Consider the following 23,143-nt stretch of genomic DNA (forward strand, 5'->3'; position numbering starts at 1 on the left):
GACAGGAGTTCAGACAGAACTGATTTAATGTTGGCTGAAATGAAAATATAAACAGTAACATCACTTTCCCTTAGGTAACAGAACACTTTTAAAATATTACTTATAAATTTTGCATGTTAAAAACATTTGGAAAACATTTCAGGAATGTGAAAGAGTGCAATTATATTTGGATATTCTCATGTGAAAAGCAGAAATAAACTAATTCTGGATTGCATCTGACTATTAAGTTTGTAGGATAGAAGTCAAACCCAGGCTGTCGAGTATGATAAAGTAGACATAAAGTGCAACAAGAAATAAACCAACATCAAGAGCTAAGACTTAAATTATTTAGGAAGTATTTTAAGTATGCTCAAATATAAAAAGTAATTTGCAAGAGGTGTGGCTTTAGTCAGATATGCAATTTATTTTGCATAAATTTATGCAAGAAAGTTCCTGGGAGAGAATAAGTTTTAGACATTAAAAGTGGTAACAAAATCTTCCCACCTTACAATTACAATTTGGGGGTGTGTATGTCATAAAAAGCATCATTCCTTCAAGAAACTTCTTGTCAAGAGTAAATTAGATCCTTTTCATATGGAAAGTGCTTAATCATAACCCTAATACATGTTCAATCTCCCCAACAATTTTTGCATGCATTATCTCTACATTGGAGATGTGAGTTTTTCAAATTAATAACATATATTTATAAAATATCTGAAAATATTTTCTTATTTCTTCCAATAATTATCAATAAAAGGAAAGGCACTTAGTCACTATACATAACCATTATTCTTGCATCTATTGGCTTAATTTTAAATTTTAACTGAGATTTTTATCTAAAGTGTTCAGATCAATAAATGTCATTTAATGAGTTTAGACCTGCTCTTCAACTGGTTTATAGTCTAAATCAGGAGATGGACACTAAATTGATATTTAATACTGAATCTGGGCCTTTATCTGGTCTATAAAAGTTTGCCAACCAGAGTTTGTTCAACATACAGATATGTTGTTTATTAGCCTACTTGTCGACTCAGAAACTGAATCATTGAAACTTAAAGCAATACATGTAAAGTCGTATCATATACTCAAAGTTTCCTTTATTCTCATATTTAGGAAAAGCACACATTTTGCCAGAAAAACAGATTCTTCTGCTAGCAAGCTAATAAATTTCATTATCCTATTAAATACACCTTGGTTCTGTGGAGGAGACATTTATAGAGAACCACCTTGTGCTGGGTACTATACTATTTCCCAGGGATGGTAAGTGTACTGGGCAACCACTCCTTGGAGTCCTGGATCAGACAAAGCATTGTGAATGGTCTGCCTCCTACTCTATCAAAGAGACAGTCCCATAGAATCCCACATCAGGATGTTCAAAATGTACACATTTTGTCAAGTTTAGAAGGTTTTGAGATCATTAAATGAAGGACTCTTCTACCCCTCTGAAAATGGACTTTTAAACCTTTCTTAATAAAGCAAGAAAGGATGTTCTCAAATTAGAAAGCCTCCTGTGAAATTGTTCTCCACGTAAAATTTTGGTTGCAGCTTTTCAGAGGGTGGAGCAATAGCTCTGCTTTGTCAAGGGCCTTATAGCTTTAGCAGACGCAGGATCATGGAGTCTGAGGGAGCAAAATGGGGACACGAATACATAGGCAGATAATTTCATTCCTGTTTGTAAAGTGTTCAAAAATAGACATTTGGCCAGGTGCAGTAGCACACTGCTTGGGAGGCTGAGACAGGAGGATTGCAAGTTCAAAGCCAACCTCAGCAACGGCGAGGCACTAAGCAACTCAATGAGACCATGTCTCTAAATAAAAAAAACTACAAAATAGGACTGGGGATGTGGCTCAGTAGTCGAATGTCCCTGACATTTGATCAACCTGCTGTTTGAACACCAGAAAAGGATACTAATCAGAATGGTGAAGACATGTGGAAAGAATCGAAAGAACTCTCCCCAGAGTAAGTGATATGTGAAGCTAGAAAAGGTAGTAGGTAACCAGAGCAGTAGGCACTTAAAATAGGGAGAATATGTGAATCAGGGCACAGAGATGTAGGACTTAAACTCTTTATGTCCAGGATCCCTAAATGTAGCCAACAGTTATGACAGTGTGCATTTTTTCAAATGCTCTGTTAGCCAATTAATTCAGAAATTCTGTAGTTGATTAAAAACTATGACAGTATATATTTATAGGCACTTACTGATCTTAGAAGACAAAGCAGAAGAGAAGCACTCAAGTTCATAAACAGTATGGGTGTCTTTGATATGCTAAGGAAAACTTTCCTTTCCCATGAGAATCAAAGCCCCATGATATGGGGTTTTGCCCTATGCGTAGCTCTACCTCCAGCATCTAGAATAGAAGCTGATGCAGGTGTTTTTTAGTATGGCTATTTAGTAACAAATAGGGCCTCAAAGATAAACAAGACAGATCTGGTACCTCTCCTTGTAGTGTAAATGTTCTAGTACCAAGGTTTTAACCTAAAATAGGTTAGGGGAGTTGTAACTCATATAGGAAAAACATTTACCTTTTAATTACCTCTTTTATCTTTCTTAACATGTAACTAGAATTTTAAGAACACACGATAGGCACATGATAGTCACAAAAGACACAGTGGAAAAATCAGACAGGAATGAATCCCGTACTTCATAAAGAGGGATGAATTTATGTCATTCACAGGAAAATGGATAGAACTTGAAAATAGACTGTGACCCCACAGTCTAGTTGGGTCAGTCAGGTAAATGATTGCACTCACACATGGTTGACCACACACTAAGAATGGTAGAGAGATTTCTCTGAGAGCACATGGTAGGCAAAACTAACCTAGTCTGTGAATCAGAGAAGTCTGGAACTGTGTGGTTGTGACAGGCAGAATTCTAAGGTGACCCCCAAAGATCCCTGCCTTTATGTAATCTCCTCCCCTTGAGAGGGAAGGACTTGTGACTTGCTTTTAAAATATGGCAAAGGTGAAAGTATTTTGCACACAATAATTAATGCCCCTGACTTTAAGTTATTCAAAAGGGAGACTATGACTATGGCCATACTACCCTGAATGCACCTGATCTCAAAAGAGAGACTATCCTGGGTGGGCCTCACCTCATCAGGTAAACTCTTTACAAAGGTCTAGAAGTGAGAGACCCAGTGAAGCATCTTCTCCCTGTCTCCACTGCTGGCCTTGAAGAAGCTTCCAGAGAGCCGACAGCAATAATGAAATGAACCCTGACAGCAGCACGAGAGAGCTTGGAAGTAGATGTGTCCTTAGTCTAGCCTCTGGATGGTATTGCATCCTGGCTGGCTCTTTGACACCCTGGGCAGACAGATGGCTATGCCCCACCCAGACTCCCAGCCCAGGAGACCTGTGACAAAGTAAATGTGTGATATTTAAAAAAAAAAAAAATCAATTGTGAATATAGGTCACAAACCACAGAAATTTTAGCAATACCTGTAACCTCATCAAACATTAAAAAAAATCACAGATAATTTCATGTGTCATTGTAGGGTTGCACATATCTAAAAATACCATTTTGCTCATGTTGATTTTTAAGTTTCTTGTTATTGATATGCCGTTAGATTTTATTATTTAATGCATGAATAAAAAGCAAATAGCTTGTGATATCATAAATTTAGTTTTTGATACTTTGAATTACTTTTTTTCGTAATCCTATGAAATTCATCTTATGCACTTAAAAGCATTGTTCTAAATAAGGGAACAAAAGACCTCATCTGAATGCTAAATAGGCTAAATAGGTCTGTGATACCAGAAAATTGTTAAGAACTGCAGGCTAGGGAGAGAAAAGAATTTAATTAAACCAGTGATTATTATTTAATGTATGATGTGATGAATGCATGATAGGGGAAAAATACTTATTTACCTTAGGTGCAGGTATGTGTGACCTGGTAAATTGGGGTGGTCTTATAAAGACGTCCAGAGAAGTTATGCTGTGGCTCCCCTTGAAAATCAGTAGGAAGGCATCACACGTTCGGGGAACTAAAGGAAGTGTGTTAGGAAAGGAACTAGAAAGTGAAGTTGTGAGTAGGTAGACAGATGCTTGGGGGCAAGAGATGAAGCTGAAAAGATCACATTAGACCCTTCAGCTCATGAGTGTGATGATTGGGTGTTCATGCACTAATGTGAGATGTGCCTCCCTCTAAACCTTGCTATGACATCCACACATTACCCATGTGACATGAACTCTGAGGATCCTGTGACTCTTTTTCATTAAAAAAAAAAAAAAGAAAAAGAAAAGATCACATTAGAACAAGTAAGGTAAGCCTCAAAAGATTTTGCACTTTATTCTAAGGATTATGAGAAGTTCCTGGTGCATTTTTAAAAACAAAGTAAAAAAAAATCACTTTGAAAAGAATTCACTTTGAGGAGAGGTAAGCATTAAGCCAGGAGAAATATGGTTGCATTAATTCAAGAAGATTGTGTGAAACCTGCATTGTCTTCAGAAAAATATGGAAATAAAGAAAATGGACATGATTCTAGAACATATTATGCAATTATACTCAACTTTATTACTACTACCATTGTTATTAATATTGATTATAATTAACCAATAAACTTTATAGCTGTTGCTTAATAATACAGACCATTTAAGTAACTTTGGGTGGCTTAAGTAATTGAAGTACAGTGAGGAAATAAGTAGGAGTTTCAGCAAATGACAAGTGGCATTTTAACTGACAGTCCACGCAGGAAGACCTGACAGCCACATGCTGCCTGTAGTGATGTCCATTTCCTAACATTATCCTAAGCCTTCAAGAACCTGCATCATTTTGCATGAAATTTTTTATTATCTGCTTCTATTTCAATTTTATCATCAGCCAAATCCTCTTTTGTCCATACATCCTCCTCCCCAGGATGCAACTCAATAGTTTCATTCATTCTATCCAACTTATCCATTATCCTACAATCAAATGCAGAATTTTTGGAAAGATTGCTTTATTTTTTTCCTAACACATATTTATTTATTTTGATGTTTTCAATTGATCGCATCTTAAATCTTTTTTCTCTTTCCAGACCCATTGAAACATGAAAAACTATGACATTTATTGTATATATTGGCAGTAATGCATGAGACTTGGAAATCATGTGAGCTGGCCTGGCCTCTTGAAACACTTAGCTTTTGTTGTAAATAGTCTTATGTATATCGATATTAATTTTAGTCACATTTCCAGAATTCAATAAGCATTGTATCAGTAGTGCTATTACTTTCCCCTTGAGTGTGATATGACTGCCGTCAGTGTTCTGTCCCTCCATTATTCTTTGAGACCAAAGAAAAGACAAGTCAATAGTAGGTAATAGGTGGTTATGAACACATGGGAAACTAAGCAAATAACATTAAGAAATAAAAGTTCTTTTTACTATATAGTAGAGTAACATCTTCTGTAAGTAAGTGAGCATCCATTTTCTTCAACTGTTTTTGATATGATTTCGACTTAACTTTCAGATTAATACTCCCAGAACTACTGATAATTTTGTCATAGAAAGAACACAAAGAAGTTTTTATCATCTTTTTTTACAATAAAGTTTTCATCTTATCTTGATAATAAGAAGAAGCCTGAAATAAATCCAAGAGATGATACAAAAGGCACTCTATTAGAAGCACTAACCACATAAGAAATGCCAAAGAAGTTGTGTCTAGATAAGGAACAATGCACAAATCAAGCTTACTAACAATATAAAGTTATAGCCTAAAGGTCCAATTAGTGATGCACTTCTTTTAAAAAAGAATCATGGTATATATATAACTTTTAAAAAAATCTTTGTCATCTGCACCTAAGATAGAACATTAATATCCAGGATATACAAAGAACTCAAAAAACTTAATAACAAAAAACAAATAACCTAATCAATAAATGAGCAAAGGAACTGGACATGTACTTCTTACAAGAAGAAATACGAATGGTCAAAAATCTATAAAAAAGTTCACATCTTTAGCAATTAGAGAAATGCAAATTAAAACTACATCAAGATTTTATATTACTCCAATCAGAATAGCAATTATCAAGAATACAAGTAACAATAAATATTGGAAAGGATGTGGGGAAAAGGTACACTCCCACATTGTTTGTGGGACTGCAAATTGCTGCAACCACTCTGGAAAGCAGCATGAACATTCCTCAGAAAACATGGAATGGAACCACCATTTGACCCAGTTATCCCACTCCTTGGTATATACCCAAAAGACTTAAAATCAGAATACTACAATGACAAAGCCACATCAATGTTTATAGCAGCTCAATTCACAATAGCTAAGTTATGGAAAAAAACGTAGGTGCCCTTCAAAAGATGAATGGATAAAGAAAATGTGGTATATATGCAATGAAATATTATTCAGTCATAAAGAAGAATGAAACTACCATTTGCCAGTAAACAGAACTGGAGATTATCATGCTAAGTAAAATAATCCAAACCCCCCAAAACAAAGGTTGAATGTTTTCTTTGGTAGATGGATACTAACACACAATAGGGGGAGGAGGAGAATAGAAGTTCATTGGACTACACAAAGGGAAATGATGGAAAGGGAAGGAATGAGCATAGACTGTAAAATGAAAAAGACGTAACTTTCCTGTGCTCATATATGAATACACAACCAGTGAAATGCCATATCATGTACAACCACAAGAATGAAATCCTAATTAGAGTAAGTTATACTGCATGTATGTATAATATATCAAAATATAGTCTACTGTGGTGTATATCTAAAAACAACAAATATTTTTAAAAATGGGAAAACATCAAAGTGTTTGATTCTACCAATGTAAATAGTCAGGTAGCATGATTACATAGTGAGCTTTGGGGTCTGTGAGGACATTCTGGCTCTCTATTTACCACTACATAAAGTCTAAATTCCCTTGCAATTTTCTTGGAACACCATCTGCAATATTAAAATTTGTTCCCTAATTCCAACCCTAATTCATTCTCAGCAGTTAGGACTCCAGTTTTCTTCCAATCTAAGTAATGCTTTGTTTCCATAATCTGGATAAATGTCACCTCTCACTTAAATCAGTTAATAACCCTACCACTTTGAAACTCCATTTTCCCCTTCGTATGACTTGGAGTCAGTGTGACACCATTGAAATTAATTGTCTGCTAACTTCTACTATTTACTCTTGATGTTATCTACTTTCTGGCAAGAACACAAACTCTGTCTGCTTGCCTCTGGGTGTCTACCACAGAACTGAATGCATTTATTTAGTTGATTGCTGATTAATATTTAAATAACAAAATTGTTTGAAATTTTGGAACAGGATAGTTCCAAATTAGAATTCTACCTCATCTGTGCATTGACTTATTCAGCAAATAAGGTACTCATTGGGTACTCACTATGTTCCAGAAACTGTTCTAGATTCAACAATAAAAATAATAAAAAGTCAATAACAGCACATATACACACAACCAACACCACCACCCCACACACATACATGCACAAAACAATACTTTCTATACCCATGAAGCTAGCATTTAAGCAAAGAGGATAATAAAAATGATAAATTTGTTTTTAGATCAACAAAGAAAAGAATAAAGTAGATGACAAAAATGTTGAGAAAGGAAAGATTGAACCACATGAAGACGTAACTTTCAGTAAAGACTTGAAGAAAATGGGGGAATTCATCCTCAGAACTTATCTGGGGAACTTTGTCAGGCAGGAGTAATATTCAATGAGACACCTTGATTTAGAAACCATCAGCTTCCTTAGAGTGTGTGAGGAGAAGTGAAAAAACAAAATTTGGTAAGAAATAGAAAACAAAGGACAGAGACAGAAAGTATCTGAGAGGTAATGTATGTTTTATCACATGGGACTTTGCATATGATAAGAATTTCATCTTGACTGGGAAGAGGAATGATATAATCTGACTTATATTTTGCATCATCTCTCTGGATACTGATTAAAAAGGGATACTGGATACTGATTATTAGTTGAGCAATTGTGGAATGCTTGGACCAGCACTGGGAGTAATGAGAGGTGGGTGAGTTCAGGATATAGAAAGTTAGTAAATTTACTCAAAAGTTGAGCCATCAGGGTTTGCTATTATAGAGTGGGACAGGAAGGGAGGCATTCAGGATGATGCTGAGATATTGAGCTCTAGAACCTGAAAAGAGAACTGTCATTAAGGAGATGAGGACAAAGGATAGAGTACTTGTGGGAAACCAGGTAGAGGTTAGGTTTTAACATTAATTTTGAAATGCTTATCATTAGAATTCCAAGTAGACATAGTTCCAAGCCTAATTTTTTTCCAGAACAAATTCCAAGTTGGCAGTTAGATATGTTGTTCTCAATTCAAAAGAGTTGATCAGAATAAAGATATAAATTTGAGAGCTATTAGTAGTAAGATGATGCTGAAAGCCATCTCTAGAGATCATCAGCTGATAGAAAGTAGGAACAGAAAAAAAAATAGATCCAAATAATAATAAACTGTGCCTTGAGCCACTCTAAGCTTTAGAAACGATTGAGTAAAAAATGGATCAATGAAAAGACTAGGGAAAGAGTAGCTGGGAGGGTAGAAAAAGAACTAGGTGATGTGATAGTTTACATGCCAAGTATAAAATGGTTTCTAGAGAAGAGTGACTGATTTGGTCAAATGCTCTTTGTAAATCAAGTGAGATGAGTTCTGAGAAATGTCTGCTGGGGAAAAACATGGAGGACACAGGTGATTTCCACAAGAGCAACTGCATTGAACAGGGTAAAAACCTAATTAGAAGCTGTTCAAAAAAGAAAGAAAGAAAATGAAGACAACAAGAAAAGGGACTCTTCCAAAGACATTTTTCTGTAAAGACAAGGATAAAAATGAGGCAGCAGCTACAGGAAAAATGGATTCAGTTCCAACTTTTATAAGCAAACTAATGAAATGATCACCAGAGAAATAAAAAATAATAATGATAATGGAGATAGACGGGAAAATTACTGGAGACGTCCCTGAGTAGGTGACAGAAGTTGGGACCTACGCTACAAATAAAGGTCTTGGTTCTACCTTAGAGCACAGAATGTTCACCCTCGTAACAGCAGACTACGTGGAATGTTCACCCACCAAGATAAATGCATGGACAGATAGAATGGTAGAAGTTCTTAGGGGTTCTGTTCTGAGGGCTTTGAAATTTAGATAAAGCAGAAATCAAGATGACATGCTGAAGTTGAATATGTAGAGAAGTTAAGGAAAGAGAAGAAAAATATTTTAAATAGTACTTGGGCAAGTAAGAATGATAATGAAAAACAAACACAAAATATGATCACCAGAAACCATTTAGAATTTAAAGGGAGACAAGTTACTAAGACAGTGGTTTTTCTGGTTTTTGTTTGTTTGTTTGTTTTTTGCCAGCCACATTCACCTATAAGGATACAGGTTCAGAGTGATAAAAATTGGACTTAATCTGGGTTAAATTTTGCCAAATAAATAAGGCAAATCAGAGAGGAAAAGGGAGTTGTATGTAAGCACTACTCTGATTACCCATAAATCTTGAGTAAGAAAACACTTAAGGACAATGAGGGAAAGAACAAAAATAGTAGAACCAATGAACCACTGAGTTCTAGCAGGGTCAAGGTTCTGCTGGTGAATGGCTGTGGAGAGAATTAGTCAGAGGAACAGGCAATGGGATTCACAAAGTGAGTGACTGAAGTTGAGATTAGACAGCGGTTACTGTTTTTGCCATTGTCAAGGGCAAATGGAAGTAAGTGCTTCCAATGTGAAAAGATGAAATCAAGATCACCAGAAAAGAGGAAGCTACAAAACTGAGATAATCTGTGTGAATTTTCATTACCAACATTTTTTAACTGTAACTTTTGCCAAATTACTTACACCTTTTGAGTTTTAGCTTCTTCATAATTATAATGAAGAAGATAATACCTAGTTCCAAATGTAGCTATGAGGAGTTTTGAAACTAACAAGATGAGGTACATATGCCCTAAAACACTGAATTTGGATCTTTCAAATTACCTAAAATCTGAATTAGGAGGAAAGGCTGTAAATCAGAGAATATAAATATTAATTTAGTCTAAATATTAAAAAAATCAATCCTTTTAGCATATTTAAGTTTAGACATGGCCAATTAGCTAAAAAAAATTAATATATCCTGAATTAATAAGAACTTATATATTATGAAATCTCATTCTTAACTTGTAATGGAACCACCATTTGACTCAGTTATCTCACTCCTTGGTTTAAACTCAAAGTACTTAAAATCAGCATACTACAGGGACGCAGCCTCATCAATGTTTATAGCAGTACAATTCACAACAGCCAAACTGTAGAACCAACCTAGTTGTCCTTCAATAAATGACCGGATAAAGAAAATGTGGTACATATACACAATGGAATATTACTCAGTTTGAACAAGAATAAAATTATGGCATTTGCAGTAAATGGATGGTAAATGAATGAATCAGACATTATTACCCTATGTACATATATGATTACATGACTTGTGTGATTCTACATCATGTACAACCAAAAGAGTGAAAATTATGCTCCATTTATGTAAGATGTGTCAAAATGCATTCTACTGTCATGTATAACTAATTGGGAAAAAATATTTTAATTAAAAAAATATAGTTGATAATAAATCTCAGTCTTTATTTCCATGACAAGCAAACTATCCAAAGTTCTTTTAATTTTGTATTTCATAAGCCTTATCTAAAACACTATTATTTGTGGTACATTAAAATGCCTTACTTTTAAAAATGAATTCCAAAATATAGATGAATAAACCAACAAAGTTTGCTTTCATAAATGAGCTTCTTGATTTTAGTCTAGAATCATGAAACATACTGAAACATAGGCTATACATCTATTAATAGGTAGATATTATACATGAATTCAATCCAGAATCAAAATCAGCTAACATCAAGTATTAACTAAGGGTAGCATGGTATAGACAGTAATATATATCTGTTTTTCCCAGTAATTTATTTACAATAGATATACTAAATCTTAATAAAATTTAGCTATTTAATCAAGAAAATGCCAAAAATAAGATTCTTGAAAGATGAAGTTAAGAATAAAATAAAGATTGTGAAAAACCAAAATCATATCTCTTAAAAACCAAAAGGGGAAAAAGAGCAAGAAATTTTATTAAAATGCATCCAGCTGTTGAAATATATAAATCTTTAACATTTAAAATGAATAGAATTTAGGGATTTGTGATTCATATGAGTATAGTCTGAAATATTAAGTCAGAGCAAACTCCAGGTCAATAAAATTTAAAATAAACTTGCAGGAACTGGATTAAAAGCATATGTGTTTTACTTCAACAATGAACAGAGAATGGAAAAAAATGATCATTTTAACAGGAAAAATTAAAAGGCATTGTGTTTTACTGCAATAACTGTTATTTTTTGAATGAAAAAAAAAACTTTAAAGGAAGAAATGGGGGAATTTTAACTTTAGAGCATAATGAGTTCCATTAAAGTTGGAGACAATTTTTTTAAATCTCTACTATAATATTATACATGAGGAGAAAACTTTGTGAATTGAAAACTTTGAGGTATAAATATAGCTACCAATACCATAAATTACCATTTATAGTCTACAATGTACTAATAATGTTATTAATAACGTTATGTTCATTTTCAGTGAGACCAAAATAGGAAAAAAAATATGAGTAAGCTAATTTAAACTCAAAATAAGAAAAGACATTTTAATAATAAGTGTAACAAAAATGAAATTGAGTTCCATGGTGGATATTGTGCTTCTTTTCACCGGAAGTTTGATAACTAAAATGCTCTATAATACTATGAGAGTGACAACTGGAAACATCACAAAGAAAAAAACGTGCACAACATAGTATCATGAGGCAAAGTTGAAGCAAAGGCCAGTATCTGGGATGACAATGCAAGCAAGACAAGGCAGGAAAATTGGTGAGTGAAAAAAATCCCAGGTGCACAGGCGGGCAGGTGCATCCACATCAAGGAGATTCATCAGTTTAGTTAGTGACCTAGAACAAACTCACAAACCCAGAGTAATTGTATTCCTAAAGCAGACAGTGGTAGAAGGAACACAGAAACACAAATTAGCCAAAGGGAATCTAGAAAGCACACAGCAAGAACCCATATGCTAGTAGATCACCAAAACCAGAGCCAGAATGACCGCAAGATGATGTTGAAATGTAACTTCTGCTGTGCATTCCTATTTAAGAGCTGAGTCAGTGTCTCCTAGATGGAAAACCACCTGAGATAACTAGATACTTACAAAATGAAGATGAGAAAGCATAACTTAAAAACAAATAAAATCCAAACACTTAAATTCAGAGACCTCTTCAGTGACCTCAGCCATCAAAACATGGAAAGAAATAGCTAATTGAACTCTGCACAAAATAAGGAAAATAATTAGGTATAAAACCAAGCACATATAAAAGGTAATTTTTAACTATTAATATTTCTCAGTCTATTCAACAATTCAGCGAATCTGTTAAAAGGTTTCCTAGATATTGTTTGTTAATTCGATCAGATATTCCTACAAATAAAAGTATTAAATATCACCTTATTGTTTACCATAATTCTTTTTCTTTATAAGAATATTGAATGCATTTCTTACTAAAAAAAATATCTTTCAGGCTGATTAATTATCAAATTTACATTATGAAGTCATCAACATTTATTTTTATTTGCTTCTTTCAAAGTATATTATTAACTAAGAGCTGTGTTTTATTAACTTATATCAGTTTTTTTACATTTATGCTAAGAATATTAACATAGCTATTGTGTAACATTGTATATACCACACACCTACACACACATGCAAGCTAGAATCTCATAGTATTAGTATTCAATTTAGAATTTAACTAAGGATATTTAAACTTATCTCTGACCTTACATCACAGTGAGTAATATTTGAAATTTTCAGTCATGACTTTTCAGTGAAAGATCACTGGAAAAGAAGTTACAAAACTGAGATTATCTATGTGAATCTCCATGACCACCATTTTCTAACTGTAGCTTTTGTCAGGTCACAGGAAAAATAGATATGCCTATTTGTATTTTAATATATTAATGTCTATGTGTTTAAATGTATCTTTAGCATAGTACATTATTTGAGTGAAAAATTGTTTATTTTTATACATTTAATGAGATTGTTTCCTGAAACGTTTTGATTTTATTCATCCTCAGATCACTCTTATTTACAGAATTTCTGTTGAAGATTAACAATTTCTTACAATAGGCAAGGCAGATGTTACTCATCCCATACTACAAATTTTCTGTTAATCCATACTGCAAGACTTTAGGTTATTTGCCACTGTGAAGTCTAGATATTTCCTTAGGTAATCATATATTTATGCCAACCTATATAAATAAAGCTATCTTCAATGGACATGTATACAAATGTAAACATACAATGTTTGATGTTGAGAGCCACGGCCTGGTCAAGATGATGCCTGGCATTTTGCCAGAAGGGGCGGTTCCTCCTGCCTCAGGTGCCCGCTATTTTTGAGCTCTCCTGGAGTCCCCTTGAGTTCCCATTGAGCTCTCCAGCAGTTCCTAGAGAGTTCACAGTGGGTTGGTTGAGTTTCGATTGAGCTCCAGCAGAGTTCCTGGAGGGTCGTGTGGGTGGTGTTTGGGTGAGTTCGGAAGTAAAGTTCATTCCTGCTTGAATCTATAAGTGGCTCCACCTCCCGGTTATTTGTGCCCAGCCAGACTGTGGCAATTTTATACATATGAGAGTCTTGTAGGTTATGTACTTTATGCTTCACAAATTGAAACAAAGGTCATTTATTATACATGTGAATGTGAAAATTTAATTATGCTAAAAAGTTAATTACCTGTTTTAACTGCATTAAGGCATAATTGAAGTGATTAAATCAATAGCCTCTTCTGAGTAATATTTTAGATCAATGTTCATGAACAGTTAAATAAATTGAAATGCTATTTCCATCATAATTCCATTTTTCATTAGTTAAGTAACACACATTGTGTATCTTCCAGATAAGGAATACCTCATGAACTCCTAATGAGCTTTTTCTGGGGCTTCAAAGGTATAGAAAACGTGGCCCCAGTCCCAAAGTATGCTTACAATGTGGTTGGTAGGTTAGATAGGCAGGTAGTTCTCATTGATGCCAAACCAGAAGAAGTAAAGAGCAACGGCTATTAATACCTGAAGGTTGCAATTGAGAACAGCGCTCTCTCTCTCTCTCTCTCTCTCTCTCTCTCTCTCTCTCTCTCTCTCTCTCTCTCTCTCTCTCATATGTTTAACCTTTCTTAGATTTGAAAAAGCCAAAAGGAGTTATAAAAATGGAAAGAATAAGGAATGTGGGCACAGAAAATTAACAAAATAGAAAGAGTGAAGAGGTCATCTATGTTCATTTATAACATATGATTGAAACTTTTTTGAACCCTGCATTGTTATCTAATTGGACTTGAAGTTATGTTTATTTAAAGGGCAGATTGGTGATCTAGAGGCTCACACATTACACACATAGGAAACATTAATTAAACATTCTTACTAATAGATTCACATGGTATAAACTCTTATAATGATTTTGCTTAATCTGTGAAGCATACAAGCTTGATTATTAGAGGTATATTGTGATTTACAGCTGTGTTCAGTTTGCCCTAATAAATAAACATAACTTTATGAACATCAAATGTTCTTGCTTCCATTTAAGTAAATCATACCTGTGCATACAATGAACTTAGACACACACACACACACACACACACACACACACACACACACTGAGAGCAATTCTCAGGAAGTGACATGTCTCCATTTAAAGGAAAAAAACAGAATCCTCTTCTTAATTGATTTAATAAACTGAATTATATTGAAAAAGAGAGAAAAAAACAAATCTGGTTGTGTACTTTTGCACAGAAAAATTATAGTAGACATAGGGAGCCTTTGATAAGAGTTGTGAAGGATGTCAAGAGGGTAAATAAGTCATAGTTAATAATAGTTCATTGGAATGAGGAAGAAAGTATTGTAAAGATGAATACAATTTTATGGATGAATTCATAATTTTAAGTCTGAAAACAAGGTGATAGCTGGTGTTTAAAAAATGCCCTTTGTTTCTCTACTGTTCTCATTGTTGAATGGTTGAAAATGTGCTTTACTTGAAACCTATTCCTCTGTGAAAATCACTGAGAAAATGCATTAGATATGAAGATCATTGCAAAAATTTTTTAAATTAAATTAAATGACCAAAACACAGCAGTTCATCTTTTTCCAAAGAGAACAAAAAATGACTGCTGGGGGCCGGGGAGGACTGGTTTGATTTGTGCAAGTACCTAATAGGAAATAACACATTAGATACTCTGTATCCTCATAAGCTGAAGCAACTGATCTCAGGGCCACCTCCTCAGACAGAGTTTTATAGTTTGAAACAGTTCTATAATGAATTGAGATTGGTTGCTAATAATATTTTAAAGTAATACTGTTACATCAATTATTTCAAGCTGGCTTTTTCTTTTTCCATTTCTGTTACACTTACCTTATAACATGATATTTTTTAGTAATGAGTAGGCTAACATAGAATTCAGAGTGCTGTTTCTGCAAACAATGTGTATTAATCAATTAATGTGACTCATCAGTGAAAAGATTGATCAGGGAATGGAAAATAGAAAGAGTGAAGAGGTCATCCATGATCTAATAAGACAGCCCACTCACAGTAACTGCTTATTAAGAGGGAAAACATGAACAATTAAGAGTCGAAAATAGCCCTTGAGTCAATCAAATCTCCAAAATGCCCAAGAAGTGTAAAACTCAAATCGAGAGGAAGAAATAACAAAAAGAAAGGAAAACAGCTACCAAAAGATGAAACCATATCAGAAACCAAATTTGGCATAATTGAAGCAAAAAGCACTAACCAAAGTCAAAGAACTGCATAAAATAAATGACTAAATTAAAGCAATACAACAGAAAGGGCAAACACACACCAAAAAAAATTCTGGAATGCTAAAGGTCAGTATACATGATCAGCTGCATTTCCCCGGGGCAGTGGACTTTCTTGACCACAATAATTGCTAATAGCTTAGGAGGTTATCCCATCCATAGACATTTACATTTTAATAAGGATTTGTGAAACTTTAAAAGCCTTCTAGACACAAAGTGTATATCCCATTATTAAATGGCAGAATGTCAAATTCTGTTAAAGTTATTTTGTGGCAGAGAGCCTTTCTTAGGAACCCATAAATGTGGCTTAACTGGAAACCAAGGGCCTGACCGAAGAGTTCTATTTAATCGAGAAATTTAGGGGAAAGTTGACACTATCTAAGCCGGAAAGGTGAGAAGTGAAGGATTAGAGAGAGGCCTTAAAACAGCACCGAATCAAAGCAATTTGTAATTGCGGAAGAGAAATTCAAAGCTAGCCTGATATTTTACTCAAATAGAAGTAATCTGTATTTCTTTTTTCCTTGCTTCTTTTAGACCAAAGAATTTTAGGCTTCTTTATTTTTAGTTAAAATAGTTAAATTTCTATTTAAATTAGATAAATTGAATTTTTTTTCTTGCCACCCTATCCTCCATCACTCTACTGATAGTGAAGAGATGAGTTAAGTGGAGGAGTGTGGACACATCCCCACGTGAACAAGAGGAATGGGAGAACAAAACTGGAAACCACAGAGCAGACAGTCCAAGTACCTGACTTGGCAAAGCACCAGAAGCGGACATCAGAAGGAAGATAGAACAAACGAAGGAACGTTACATCACAAAAACCACCAGAATAGTTCAAGAATGGAGCATGGATGTTCTTGGGGTGAGGGACACAGAACACCTCTGGGGCGGGGAAACAGGTATAATGGTTTAAAACCTGTTTTGAAAACTTTAAACTCTCCACCATTTCCTAAATCAGGTAACTGGCATTTTTTCCCATCTCACATCCCACACAAATCTGGATATGACTTTTAAAAGAAAAAAATCAAGAATATTCTAATCCTGGGGACATGAGGCATTTAGGGAAGATGTGCCATTATGAAAACAAGCTATGAAAGGAAATTGTTTATGTCGAATTTTCCTCCTTGTGAATGTCTTAGTGCCTTACTTCTAAATATTAGCACACACTCTAGGATAAATTTGAGAAAAGCCCCTAATAGGAAAATTTTCACCCAAGCAAAATAAAACAGCTTAAGTAATTTTGAAGTGAAAAGATTTTAGTGAAGGAAAATGTTGAAATTAAAATGTTGAAATGCTTTTGTTCAGAGAAACAAAGAGAGCAGGCCATATATGCATGAAATAAGAACAAAAGGCTACAAAATGAATATTCATAAACCAATCAAAAAAGAACCCTTGAAAATTAAAAATAAGACAACAAAAATAAAATGAAATGTAAAAAAGACGTGTAGTATCAACAAATGTCAAAAAAGGAAAAATATAAGCAAAAATGAGGAAATTTGAGAACCAATGCACGGCACTGAATGTCCAACTGATAGGAATTCCTAAAAGAAAACAGAGCAAAGCTAAAAAATTTATAGACCCTAAGGTTAAGAATTTTCAAATTGAACAGATTCACAAATGGTTCAATACATGGGGTGGGGGATTCTTATTCATGTCATTATATAATTTAAAAACAGCATGAAAAGAGCAGGCTCTAATTGCTTATAGATAAAGTAATAAAATGTACAGTAAATAATTAGGATTCAGAATTGGGAATACAAGGATAACATATTTCTGTAAGTCAAAGTTGTAACAACTTCTTGGAAGGATTAGAATGGAAGAGGGTAAGAGGTGATGCTGAAGAGAATCAAGACAGCTAGATCCTTATCTTTCATACAGAAAGTCAATAGATAATATTTAATACTAAAAATAGTGTAGTAATAGCAATATGACACTTAGATCTTATATATTTAGAAATTTATAATCAAGTAAAAAGCCATCAAAAACCTCTAAGGATTTCAAGTGCCTACCTCCAAGGGATGAAAATTGAGGTTAGAGCAGAAAGATGTTTTTCTTTCTGTCCTTGTAGGACTAATTGTCTTGTTAGCCTAACTTCACGTAAAACCTTGACTTGTTTTTATTAGCAGCATGTTTTGATATTAATTTCTACTTATACTGGTCTATGTTGGAAAATTGGTAGAAGCATAGAAGAAATAAAACATGCCATGTAATAAGCAGATGTTGAATTTGGATAACTGGTATATATTTTAACATTTATTTATTTACATTTTACTTTTATGTAATAAAACATTTCTATACTGGTTTATAAAAAAAAATCTACTTATTTGGTTTTTAAGTGTTCAGCGGGTCCTATAAATATCCAGTTTTAGTCTTTTTCCAGTTCCAAAACATGAGTAGCCTATATTTTCATCCTACTACATGACTAATTATTGAGTCCACTATGTTTATTATTCTTCAGTGACTCTAGTTATTCATAAAGTAGGTCTCCTTCTTCTATGCTCCACTCTGACAACTTTGTTTATTTTTTTTCCCCTGAATTCTTGTCTTTCTTCATGTTCTGGGTCTTTCTCAGATTTGTCTTCTGCTTAGCTTCAAGTAATCTCTATTGTCTATTATGTTTTACTGTTTTCAATATTAATTTGTCTAGTCTACAATCATGCATTGCTGAAAGACAGGAGATACCATTAGAGAAATGAGTCATTAAGTGATTAAATTGTGTAAACATCAGAGTCTTAACACGAACCCAACTGCCACAGCCTGTCATATACTGTGGCTACGTGGTCTAACACATTGCTCCTGTGCTGCAAGCTGTATAGCATGTGAGTGTAATATAGTGAACACTGTGGGAAATTTTAACACAATGGTAAGAATTTGTGCATATAAGCATACCTAAATATAGATAAGGTACAATAGTATACAATATAAAACATAAGAATGAAACACTCATCCAGGCACTAACCAGAAATGGAGATGGCAGGACTAGAAGTTGCCCTGGATGAGTCAGTGCATGAGGGCTGAGTGAAGGGGAAGACAGAGGCTCTTGGACACTGCTGTAGACTTTATAAACACTGCATACCTAGGCTACGTTAAATTTATTAAAAATTTTTTTCTTTCTTCAAAATAAATTAAAATCACCTTACTGTGACATTTTTTACTTTATAAATTGTTAAGTTTATGAACTTGTTGACTCCTGTAATAACACAACTTAAAATATAAACACCATGCACAGATGTACAATTTTCATTTTATCCTTATTCTATAAGCTTTTTTTCTATTTTTAATTTTTTAAAAAAACATTTAGTTAAAAACTAAGACACAAACATGCACATAAGCCTAGGCCACGCAGGATCAGAATCATTGATATCGCTGTCCTCCTCGTCCACATTTTGGGCCACTGGAAGGTCTTCAGAGGAAGAGGCATATATGTGATGTCACCTCCTATGTTAACAGTGCTTCTTCTAGAAAACTTCTAGATGACCTACCCAAGGCTGTTTTACAGTTGACTTTTATATATGTCTACAAAGATTGTACTCTAAAATATTGATTAAATATAGTAAATCTATGAACCAGTAACAGTCGTTTATTATCATTACCCAGAAGTGTATACAGTCCATCTGTTTACAACAACATAACCACAAACAGTCTACAGTGTTAACAATGACTAGGATGCTACTATACAACAGCAACTCTTCAACTCCATTATAATCTTCTGTGACCTCCAATATATATGCCATCCTTCATTGACCAAAGCATCATTATTCAATGTGTGCCTGCATTTCAATTTCATCTCATCGTTCTCCTCTTTTATCAAATCTTGTTTCTATTTAATATAAAATAGCCATTTCTGAAATCTTTTTCTTTATAATGTATTAAATCTAATTAAGACTATAGATCCTCCACTACCTTTTACAGAATAGTTTATCTTTTTTGTGCATGAACTAAATATCTTTTCCATGGATACAGCGTGATTGTTTTGTATTTATTCATTTAAGAATTTGATTTGTTGATCTTCATTGTTAATTTCAATCAAATTTGGAGGACTAAAACTCACCATCAGAATACTGACTGAAACAGGAAATCCTACTCTATCTAGGACCATAAAAAAAAAAGAAAACATTTAAAAAAAATGTTTGGGGCAACTTTTAAACTCTGCCTTATGGTTATATAGAATAGTGGGGTTCGTTTTTTACAAAATCACACATTCCTGGAATATAATTTGCTCCATTTCAATCCTCAGGGGCAACATTTAATTACTTTTCCCTTAGGGCATGAGCTATTAGAGTCCTTTCTCCCCAAGTACAAGGTTGAAAAGCAAACTGAGAGAAAAATGCAAGTAAATAATCCGTTACAAATCCTTTTAGGACTTGTAATGATCCTTATCATTTTTCCTTTATTGTTATTTGATCTAAAACATTTTCCTAGTAATAAAAGCAACTAAGAAATGGTAAGGTCTTTGAGCATATAATTCACTTCTTTGTCACAGAAGTTACATGGAAAATCAAAAGACAAATTTGAACAAAGTTTATTTTCTCTCTAAATATGAATTAATGCCAATGTCTATGCTGTCTTAAGAGTAGTAAAATGTAGACTCAGCCTATAAATTTAAAATAAGTACTTATTTAAAAGTCTAATATCTAATAAAAATAAAACATTAATACAAATAAGTAACAAAAATAGATGTGACTAAATTCAAGACATATAGACAAGTATAACATTTAATGAACTTCTGGGGTAAATATTTATACACAAAAAGATTATTTAAAATTTTTTATTCAGATTACAAAATAAAAGTGAGGCTACATCAATTAGTAATCATTTCTAACAGTGTTTAAAGCAGTTGTGTGGATAAAAGGGTGAGATATATTATTGGTTAAAGACAGTATTTCCGCTTTTTCCCAGTCTGTTCCACAATCCATCCCTCTTGGCCTCTAAGCAGAGGGACTGCCCTCAATTTATTGTGCCTCCTGTTTTTCTATGCCCAGTGTGGAATTTAGCTTGAGGCCTCTGAGACAGAACTATCCTTCTTCAAACCTAAACAAATAGCATCCATGTTTTTATTTTTTTTTACCTACAATAGTATTGTTAACAATAATCATGACTATTACAAGATAAAAGATTCCTAAAAGAATCTTTATTCAAATGATCGATGTGAAGCACTGTGTCATTGGTCACTAATACAGTCCTAAAAACTTAAACATTCAAGAGAGACACTTGTTCTACATAAAAGAACAAATTCTGTTTGTTACTACACTGTTGGCTGATGAATTAATGTTGTACCAGCCTGGTTGTGGGTGGCAGTTGCAGTCATTTAATTTAGTTTTGGCTCTGGAAGACAGTTTGCCAATCGTTACTATCTTTCTTTCCTCTGAGGGGAAAAGACAGAGTGGGAGAAATAGATTTCAACCTGACCAAGAACAAAGGTCAGAGCTGCTCTCTCTAGCCATCTGTCCACTGTTAGAGGTGACCTATTCAGGCAGCTCCTTGAGGATAGCTAGTAGGGCCAGAAGGAAAAGAAACTCTGAGGAACTTGTCCAGAATATTCCTGACTTCCACCTTCTTCCAAAGGCAAAGCAATTTCCTGTGAAGAAGAAATTTTAATATACATATTAAATTTTTCTTGGATATTTCAAATAGTATTTCCCTCCCAGAACCTTCTAGAATTTCACCTAACATGTGAAGACAGAAAGTAGTACACAGGTGTTTTTGAATTAACCCTCAAAAAGAAAAATTAAATATTTGTAAGCTGCCTTTTCCAGAATTATTTTTATGAGAAAATGAAATATCTGCTACTGTGTATAAACATTTCTTAAATTATTATTGATTATTGTTTACTTTCTTATATGGGTACCATTTTGGAGTTCTCTAGCATGCACTGAAATACTGATTCCAGTGCTACAATTTTTAGCAAATTATATGCAAGATGAACTCTTGTAGATTTAGGAAGGAGAGAAAAAAAAGCCTGAGTTTTTTGAGAGAGAGAGAGTTGCCTTTTGACTGGAGATTAATCCTCTTTTTCCAAAATTATAGAATTAACCATGCAGGAATTCTTTAGGTGGTCAAAGGAGCAAGGTGGCTACCAAAACAGTCAGTGGGTGGGAATGCTGCAGGGAATCAACAGCACAACCCAGAGAGTCAAGGGTGAGGGAAGAGTAATCAACACATGTGACTTTCAAATTTCCTTCTCCAGTCTTAGACTACGAAAGGCACAGAAATGAAAATTCTTCCCGCAGTCTATCTGGAAGGCAAAGGAGAGAGAGACCTTTCAGCCACTTCTTCAGGTCTTTTTTCTCTCACCAGTTCTCTCTCATTCTTTTGGTGTGCCAAGTCCCAAATGTCAGGTCCCCAGAGGCAGCTTGTGGTCGCCACAGCTTCAGAGCACCCACCAGGCAGTGAACAAAAGGCGGATGAATTGCTCAGTCCAGAAAGACTTTTCTTAATACCCACCTATGAATAAGAGAGTGACATTACCAGAATGTTTTATCATTTCTAAAAAGTGACTTAGATTGGGCTTCCTGAAAATCATACAAGATTCTCAGTTAAATTTGAATTTCAAATAAACAAGGAATAATTTTTATGGAAAATTATGTTACAAGTGTTGCATGGGGTATTCTAAAAATTATTTCACATTTATCTGAAATTCAAATGAGCACATTACATTTTTACTCACTGTATCTGGCAACCCTAGATGGAGACAGTATCACAAAGCTCAACCACAAAGAGGCAAATGACATTCGGGGCTTATACCTGCTTTCTCTGCTAATTGTTTCCTGTGGGCTCAGATTCACAGAGACCCAGCAATCATTTGTTCCCTCCCCATCCTCTGCCCTCCCATGCTTATCAGGAAGGGAACTTGTGGACTGCTTGCAGAGTCAGATGCTCCTTTGTGCCCAGAGAGGTCATGTGCAAGGCCAGGAGAATGGTGAGAAAGAAACAGTCAAATGAAACTTCTTTTAGCTTACTTTTTTGCCAAGAACCAGTTCTGTTTAGTGAGAATTTATTCACTTATTCCCCCAAACTTTTTGAGTTTGTACAGGGAGCTGGCTTTCCTGTTTGCTCTGCATCATTGCCCACTTGCTGGTGCAGTACCTTCTAGGTCTATTTTTCTCCTTTTTTCCCCATATCACATTCGGGGTTTCTTCAGATTCATTTAATAAGCATTTATGGATAAAATGGGCTTTGTTAATAAGTTATGAATAATTGGAAAAGGAGAATTTTTCTAAGTTTGTTTAAATGGGACCCTTAGAAACTCTTTCCCAGCCATCTCATGTTCCAGACTAAAGAACTGAGACCCAGACAAATTTTGATCTGTCCTTTTCCCTGACCTGGTGTCACCTTCTAGTGTGATGTGG

General features: G+C 34.3%; 1 protein-coding gene and 1 non-coding gene across 14 annotated transcripts in view; both read left to right on the top strand.

The window, feature by feature from the left end:
* The window catches only part of Gria4 (glutamate ionotropic receptor AMPA type subunit 4), a 334,749-nt gene that overhangs the window by 159,066 nt on the left and 152,540 nt on the right, over positions 1–23,143 (top strand). The window lies entirely within an intron of this gene.
* LOC120890210 (small nucleolar RNA U13) lies at positions 4,062–4,163 on the top strand. The gene has a single exon (XR_005734452.1). It is a non-coding gene; the product is annotated as a small nucleolar RNA U13 (small nucleolar RNA).

This window comes from Ictidomys tridecemlineatus, chromosome 4 (genome assembly GCF_052094955.1).
Source record: "Ictidomys tridecemlineatus isolate mIctTri1 chromosome 4, mIctTri1.hap1, whole genome shotgun sequence".
NCBI lineage: Eukaryota > Metazoa > Chordata > Mammalia > Rodentia > Sciuridae > Ictidomys > Ictidomys tridecemlineatus.